The 9102-nt window shown below is 38.7% G+C and overlaps 1 long non-coding RNA gene across 1 annotated transcript in view; it reads right to left on the reverse strand.

Annotated features, from left to right (window-relative positions):
* The window catches only part of LOC102011766, a 65454-nt gene extending 56706 nt beyond the window's left edge, over window positions 1-8748 (reverse strand). Inside the window, exon 1 of the long non-coding RNA XR_001230909.1 lies at window positions 7735-8748. This is a non-coding gene — a long non-coding RNA (uncharacterized LOC102011766). The remainder of the gene's footprint in view (window positions 1-7734) is intronic.
* Window positions 8749-9102: the final 354 nt, after the last annotated feature.

The raw sequence follows: 9102 nt of genomic DNA on the forward strand, positions 1-9102 counted from the left end.
GTAAAGGCATGAAGCCATTTATAAGGGTGCAGCCACTTAACAGTGTTACAGTGGCACTGTGTTAATGTGTTACACAATAATTGTGTTACAAGTAACCCACTTCCTAATAGTGTTCCACTGGCAATTACATTTCAACCTGACTTTCGGAGGGAACATTTAAGCTATAGCATCCAACTATATGCTAAATGATTTTTCTGGCATTTCCTATCTCAAAGAATAGCACCACCACCAGGTCAGAGTTCTACAGTTTCCCTTGAAATTTCCTCCTTTCTCCCTACCGCCTCTCCCTCCCCTCCACATCGGATCACACCCTTTTTCCAGTCCCAAACATCTCCTGGTGTGCTCCATGCACCCCACCTCCACTGCAGCTTCTGGGCCTCCACTTCTAAATGCTGGTACTTGCTCCTGGACTCTGTCAAACTGCTCCACGCCCTGCTAAGAGATTTTCCCGAAGCATAAACTTGGTCCTATACCCACCACAAGTTCCCTCTGCACTGGGCCTGACCTGTAAGGCCCCGCATGATGTTTATTTACATCTTAAGCCTAACCTACCATCGCCGTGACATCATTCCTCACTGCATCTTGAACTTGCCATCCTCTCTGGCTCAAAGACATCACACGTTCCTCCTGCTTCCACTCCAACCCCTGTAACCCTTGTACTAGTGAACTCCTACTCACCCATCAGGAATTACATTGCAATTATCTGTCTATCCTACTGAAAAGTATAGAGTTCTTAGGACAAAGTCATACCTCACTCACCTTTACATTCTTAGTGCCAAATACAGTAATATTGCAATGACCAATGAGTAACAGGACTCTCTGTATATTTGTTGAACTGATGGATGGAGCTTGATCTTAAGAATCCTGTACAATGAGTATTACTATCCTTATTTAAAGGAACACAAGGAAGTTAAGCAATATGTGCCAGTACCCCAGCAAGCACACAGTTTGGATTAACCTGCAGCAGTGCAAGCGTAGAGTACACGTTCTTTCTGTTCCACTCCATCGTGCATTCTGACTGTATGCAACCAAAACATAGAGACGGGAACACAGTTCCCACAAATCTGGCATTAAGAGTCAACAAGGGAGAGATACACTCACAAAATTACCCTAAGACAGTGCAGTTGTGGGCACACAGACATTAGATGTGCAGAGGGTGAATGACCATGGAGACAAGCAAGTAAAGGTAAAAAAGAAATTGGTGGGGAGAGGAGAGGCTGTGGTTTAAAGGCTTAGTGAGCAATAGTTAGGAAGAGAATCCTGGCCAGGTGCAGAAAGTAAGTTTGGTTTCTTATACATCGGTTGCTGCATTTGAGTAAGTTTAAGAAATTAACATTCTGAGTATAGTATAGATGACGACACTGCTAATGTCAATATTTTGACATTTCAAAACACTGAAATGATTAAATGTACAAGAGTATAAATGCCAGCAAGGATGATGATTTCTCAGAAACATCACACATTACCCTGAGAGTGTCTTTTTGGATGTTGCCAGAATCCCCAGGCAGGCCATTCTGAATGGATTTCTTCATGTCTTGCGCCTCATCAATGTATTCTACTGTGTTCCAAGTGCTAATTAAAATTGCATGCTGATTGCCAAAGTAGAAGCAAAAGTGCTTACATTAAAATAAGTGTCTAAATTAAATGGCTCAAAGCAGAAAGTCTGATTCCAAATTGACATACAGTTCTTACCCCTACCCCGTAATTGTCCAAGGAGCAGGCTGAGACTCAGACATAAAATTTAATAGTACATATTTCCTGGCATTTATAATTATTCAAAATAAGCTAGAACTTTAAAGTTTACAAAAAGTAGCTTCCTAAGCAAGCTGTCATTCCATTTTATCCTCAAAAGATGGAAATGATTTAATCTGGAATTCTGAAGTTAAATGTGAAGGATACACATACATATCTGAAGACTTAGGGAACTAAAAGGTTACCAACTACCCTGACCTTCACAAGTTGAAGAATAGTTTATCATTTTAACTCTCTCTCTCTCTCTCTCTCTCTCTCTCTCTCTCTCTATATATATATATATATATATATATATATATATATTATACTTGTGGATAGAAAGAACATCTCATTTGTTACTGTACGGCTTTGTACAGCTCCCATCACATAAAATATAGTCAATGAATGTTGGCTGGAAAAGAAATACTAATATCTGGTGGTTGACTGTAAAGAATTTAAGATAAATCTTACAATTGAGAATAGGGCAGTTGAATCCATCAGGAAAAAAAAAATTAGAAGTGAGTGCCAAGTCAACACTTGATGCCAACCTAAAATATTCAAGGAGTAACTAAAAACCATGTAATTATAGAACTAGTAGGGAAATTTCAAGACAACTGAGGCTGTCTTTTGCTACATGGATCAGGAAACTGAGGCCCATGGCACATGCCTGGTTTCATGACTACCCAACCAGGTCTCCTAACCTACAAGTTTATAGCTTCCCCATTACAGTCCGCTATCTCTCTAGAGAACTTTTCTAGCCAACTACAGTCACTGGAGACGACATTCTATAGTCTAACCTCAAACAAATATTTTGCTCACTTTGACACAGAAGCAGAACAGATTGCTTTAAGAAAGCCAGCTGTTAAGTAAAAACAAATTCTTGCATGGGTGAATCCACCTGTGCTTTTACGTATGTCCCTGAAGGATTAAACCAACACTGCCCATCTTAAAATATGGTGTTTTTAAAAATATATACTAAGAAAAAAGTCTTGCCAAATAGTTATTTAAAAAATACTCTTGAAACAAAGAAAACCATTTGTTTTCAAGAGAGAAGCTAGTTATGTCAACCATAAAACAGATATGGTCCAGTATACACCAGTAAGGAAATCCAATTGTACAAATTAGGCTTTCTCCATGGTACATAATTGAAATGTTAGAGGGGCAGCAAATGGCAGATTTGCAGAAAATATTAAGTTGCCCAAAGTTGAAGAAACAGACTTATTTTTCTACCTTTAATTATTCACTATGAGGCTGATTCTGCTATCTACCTTAAGATAAACTAGACCCGACATGTTCATCAAGCTTATAAAACTAAAATCACACTGCATTAACGTTAGTATTTTTATGGCACTGGGGGTTGAACCCAGAGTCTTTGCACTGAGCTACATGAAACAGGGCCTGACTACGTTGCTCAAGGAGAGCTAGAAATTGTAATTCTCCTGCCTCAGCCTCCCAGTGTGTTGGGATTGCAGGTATGCACATCATGCCTGGCTTAGGAAAGAATATTTAACCCATTACATTAGGTCATATACACCAGCACTATAATAAATATTAAAATTGAATATTTAAAAATGGTTTGCAGCACTAGAAATAAACTTTTACTTACATTAGTGTTATCACATAGGCAAATATAACGGAGGAAAAATGAGAGTAAAAGTTAAGAGATGATAATAATTGGTGTCTGATTTAGTTTTCTTAGCAATTAAATATTGATTATATTCATAACTATTGAATTATCCATGTCAAATTTTTAACCCCAACATACATCTGCCATCAGTGGGCATGTGGTCAAGGGAATGTGAATTAGTACTACTGTCAGGTTAGGCAAACCATTATTAGGAGGATAAAACTATCCCAAGAAAATAAATATTTGCTATCCCAGCATTCAGGAGGCTGAGGCAGGAGAATCACTACGAGTTTGAGACCAGCTTGGGTTACACAGGGAATGCCTGGCCAGCCTGAACAACATAGTGAGATCCTGTCTCAAAAAAACTAAAATAAATAAATAAATATTTGCTAAAGCCACAATACATATTGTCTTTTCATTGCTGTTTGAAAACTTACCCACAGCAGTGTTCTCCTCCATGAAAGTATATACCTAAGCTATCGTATTTATTAAGCATCCAGAATGGAAAGTGAATAGTAATAGTTGCTTATTATTTGAAATTGATACCAAACTAAAAAAGTGTCAGAAACAACAGAAGCATTTTGCATATAAACATAAATTTAAAATTGAAAAGAGGGAACTATAATAGATGTAAATAAGAGAGCAATTTGAAAAGCTAAGGCCTTGAAATAAAATTAACAAAGTTATAAAAGCTGGAGACACCAAGTGAATTATTTTGAGAAGCCACAAATTTATTATGCATTTGAAATAAATTTGGGTCACGAAGATCACAGACAAAAAACTGGGTCTGGATAAGAACGATGACACTTAATCAATTTCTGCAAGAATCACAGAGTGCATTCACCTGTCAGTATCTCAGAAGATACTGGAAAAATATTTTAACAGAAAAGCTGACTAATGAGAATAAAACCAAAATATGAAAGATCACAGTTCAAAAGAACTTAAAGGCAGTGAGTAAAGAGAAAAATTACTCAGTTATCAAAATACATGAAAGTTAGACTAGAATCACTAAGAAAGGGTAAAAGGTTATTCCAAATATTATATGCAAGCTTCTGATTATCAGCAACTATTTTATGCATAGTCAAAAGAAGTAGTAACTCACCACTGGTGAATAATGAAAATAGGATAATAAAATATTCTGAAAGACAAAACCTGAAAAGGCCAGCAACATGAAAGGGGTTGGGGGTGTAAAATAAGCTCTCCTCTGTCTCCTGCATTTTCAAATGGAAGTCTTTGCTAGCTGGAATTATAAAGGGAGATTTTTGACCATTAGCAACAAACTTACTGGAAGATCTGAGATTAACAGCTTCTTGATAGTTGACTAAATGATGAACACTATTCTAAGCATGATCTAAGCATGACATGTCTATTTTGTTTCTGTGATGGAAAAATAACAATGTTCTTTCTTTTCTAAGAGAGAAACTTGGAATTGGGAGCTTGCTAGATCATCACCAAGGTCCTTTTCATCAGAATTCTGGAATTTTCCAAAAGCTTAAAATCCAATACAAAATAAACATATATCCGATTGTGAATAAAATGTCCTATTAGCCAACACAGCATGGATTTATGTTCATACACTCTTACTATATAAACAGTACAACCCTGTAGGCACTCAGAATACCTTGTATAAAACATTCCTTTGAACAAAGCATAACTTGCAGTAAATCCTATTTATAATGGTTTCAGTCACAGTCTCATGCCAGAGAAATGCTTTTAGAAATAAGACTTTGCTCATGACTATTTTAGTTAAGTTCTAACAGGTACATTAGAACCAAAGGCATATTATTCAATCTGTGAAACAAACTGAGCTAATGTCCTTTGGAAATCCATGGAAGGGAGCCCAGAAAGGATAAAACATAATAACAAAAAAAAAGAGAAATGATTGCCAAAGGTAGAAAACATTATTACCAAAGCCCAGATATATAATAAACTCACACAAATTCAGTGTAAAGATTGTACTGGGCCCAGCAGTGTATTTTATTTCTTTAGAACCTCCGTGGCAAAGCATTTCACATTTTCTCAAAACCTCAACTCTTATTTTTCCCCTTGTAGATAAAATGGTGAGTAAATTAAATTCAGGACTATAGTTTATGAATTAGATACGTGGCTTTTATGGTTCAGAAAACAGAAGTCATAGACTGCCAAAATCATTTTCAATTGAGAAATACAGATATAAATAAAATCGTACTCTATTCAGTGTCTGCATCTAGCTGACTGAAGCGAACTATATTACAGTAATCATCTCGAATACTATTTCAGATGCTGTTGACTGTCACCTTCAGGCAGTGTTCTTAAACTAAGGTGTGAACTGGTACAAACATAGAAACTTATTCACAATGCAGAAACCCTGAGGCCTAAGACAAAAACTGGAGCTTTAGAGACCAGAAGGTGAGTGAGAATCCATCAGACCAAAGATAGAGTGAATGCACAGAATATAAAGAAGGTGCCTACTTACAGACCTTTAATGTGTTGTCAATACAGTTACTGCACTTCAATTCCCTGCACTCACATTTGAGAACTAATTACAAAGAGCTCTCTAGTTAAGGGCTTAATACTTTCCTCAAATCTTCATAGACGGGCCTATCTTGCTGCTTTTAATACAGAATTCAAGAATCTAAAAAGGAGTTTTGATAGACTTTGGCACAAACTTTTGGAGCTGGAAGAAGTCTAGCTCCACCAGAGTCTAATCCAATACTCAATTTGGGAAAATGAAAGAGAAAAGGGCCACTTGTGCTCATTTAGTTAGACTTTCTAGTTGGAGAGACAAAGAGAATCCAGGTGTTTTCATGATGTGGGGCTCTTTCAAAGCATTTGAGGTTTCAATTACAGTAGTCCAGAAAAATATAGGGAACTAATTTCAAACATTTTGGGGTGGAGGGAAAGCACCAGAAATGCAGGGAAGAGATAAACTGCTTTTTAATTGCAAATGAAAATTTCATAGTCTAAATAAAAGGAAGTATTCAAAGTTACTATAAAGGGAAAAGAAAAAAGGAAATAGTATTTTTTCTAACTCCACTTACAAAAAGGACATTGCATTATTTACTAATGAAGTGCACTGAGGACCAGTGTGAAAATCTTTCCAGAGTCCCACAATGAAGTATGTGGCCAAGAAAGTATTTCTCCCAAGGACTGAAACTACAGAACCGGTGTTCTTTGCATCGTGCATATGTGCAAACTGAAAAACATCACTAATTTAAAAACTTGTGATTTTATGAAATGGTGGACCCTAATAATTTGGGTTAGACATAAAGCCATCAGAGTTTATATGCTTTGTAACAGTAATTACTGGAAGCCCTGAATCCCTGGTTTATAAACACTAGATCAAATGTACTTTGGTCACAAAGCTATAATTGTTTATCTTTAATAAAATATGAAGTTACTCAATTTATTTTTGAAAACTATGCATGCTATTCATCAATTTTCCATTCTTTTTAAAAATAGTATTTTGTATTTCCCAATCTTCAAACAATAGCTATTTAGTGGCTACACCAACCACAAGACTTCTCAACTTCCCACTTTGAACTCATATCCAGTATTTGTCACTTTCATCTATTAAAATTATTTTCCACCAACACAGTATTTCTTTTACCAGTCAAGAGTACAATGATCTGCTCGTTGCTGGCAGAATTATGTTCAAGTTGAATTAGCAGAGTTTATCATCCAAATCTTTTTTCTTATAACTTACAGTAAAGTTATTATAGAATAGTATTTGAATTTTCATTAATAGGGTTACTGTATTTTTAAAACATTCCTGTTATTTACTGATAGTGCTATAAATCTAAACATCTTTTTTTTGTTTGTTTGTTTTTGTTTTGTTTTTCTCCGGTATAGGGAACTGAACTCACGACCTTGCGCTTGCCAGGCAGGCACTTTTGCCGCTGAGCTAAATCCCCAGCCCCTTAAACCTCTATCTTTATGATATGAAAACATTATAGTATTTTGGGTATTATTTACCTTCTGCCGAGATTTGCTGGTTTTTCTTTTTTTTTTTTTTTTTGAGACAGGATCTCACTATGTTACCCTGGCTGTCCTTAAACTTGTAATCTTCCTGTCTCAGCCATAACTTAATGTTTTGAAGATTTGGAGTACATATTTGAAGGTATCCTTTCCTGAACTTTGAGTGAATTTCAATAGGTTGATTAACTTAAGAAAATCAATTTTCTGTATAGTCAACGATATATGTAATTATCCGTACAGTACTTACATAGAACAGTGTCAACAGAAAAGTTTATATTCATGTTTAAAAATCTTAGTATGTTTTCAGTATGAGCTTGGTTTGCAGTTGCACAACAAATAAAATAACACAGTCCTAAAAAAAAAAAATAATGCAGTTCTAGTGAAAAGATCTAATTGAAGAGCAGCTACAAATCCCTCACCTTTCCCACATTTCCACTTTGTTCGTCTTACTGGTCAGAACACTTTCAGTGGCTAGGGTGAACACGGTCATTTCTCTCCTTCCTTTGCTGATTATCTGAAGGAAAAGACAGCCTTTGGAACACAATGTCTTTCCCCAGGCCTGACCTACAAAATGAGAGAAATCCCTTCCTACATTTGGCCGCTTTAGCGGGAAAAATGGGTTTCCTTCTCTTCCAACCCATGACTTGAAGGAACAAGACAGTAAATGTGGTGCGACAGTAAACAGAAAATTACATCAACAAGCAATAAAAGAATACTTCCTTCTTGACAGCCCGTACCTAATGGGATGAGGATGATTTTACACAAAAGCTAGTAATAGAAATTGCGCAGGACAGAACTTTTAGAGGCCAGTGTTATCAGTATCTTTTTCCAAAACGATTTATATACTTTGACTTGGGCATTTGTTTTTAATTGGCTCAGTAAGGCTCAGTTTTAAGCCAAAGCGACCTGACCCAAACAGAATTGTATGGACAACGGCCGCAGGAACAAAGTTTAGGAGTGCAATTCTGTGAGCTGTCCCGTTTCACCCAGGTCAAGCAAGTCCCAAAGGCTGCACTGATTGGTTCCCCCAGTCCACCGGCAAGGTGAAGGTCAGCTCCTACCTGCCAGGCTTTGTAAGCCCACCTTGGTCCCTCACCTGGGCCTCCCCCCGCAGGCTGCTCTCCAAAGCAGCCCACCCAGCTTTAAACTTGCTAAGAATCTGCAATCAGGTAACCGGCCGCTGACAGCAAAACCCTGATCAATCAACGCTCGAATTTTACTTGTAAGGAAGTTTCCAGGCAGCTTAAGTGTTCCGGGAACAATTCGTCTTGCTTTTGCTAATCAAAAGGTTACAAGGGCACAGGTGAGATCCAAAGTTGGCATAGTGCAGAGAGGTGCCACTGTCCGCGTCACTGCAGGCGCAGCGACCACGTGAGAAGCTGGTGACAACCCCCACCCCGCACCCCCGGCACCTCCCCTAGCGGGACCCCTAAGCGGGCGACCTCGTGCCGGGGCGGAGCGCAGGTCCCGCTCCGGGTCAGGCAGGTGACACCGTCCGCAACACCACTCCCGACACTCGGGCCAGAGTGGCCGCCCCGCGTGCAACCCCGAGAGCCCCGGCCCGTCGGGCTGAGCCCCCGCGCCCCACCTGTTGTGCGCCCCCCCAACCCCCCAGTTTCTTCTGGCCCAAGTGCTTCGGAAACTCCCCAAGCCAGGCAATGTGACGGTGACCAGCGACCATAAATATGCAGGAGAGATGGAGCCAAAACGGCAGACACGCGGGGCCGGCGCTCGCGGGGGACGGGCAGCTGGAGCCGGGCGCGAGTCGCCGCGGCCGCGCTGCCAAG

The sequence above is a fragment of the Chinchilla lanigera genome, unplaced genomic scaffold (genome assembly GCF_000276665.1).
Source record: "Chinchilla lanigera isolate Chin_1 unplaced genomic scaffold, ChiLan1.0 scaffold00079, whole genome shotgun sequence".
NCBI classification, from domain to species: Eukaryota; Metazoa; Chordata; class Mammalia; order Rodentia; family Chinchillidae; genus Chinchilla; species Chinchilla lanigera.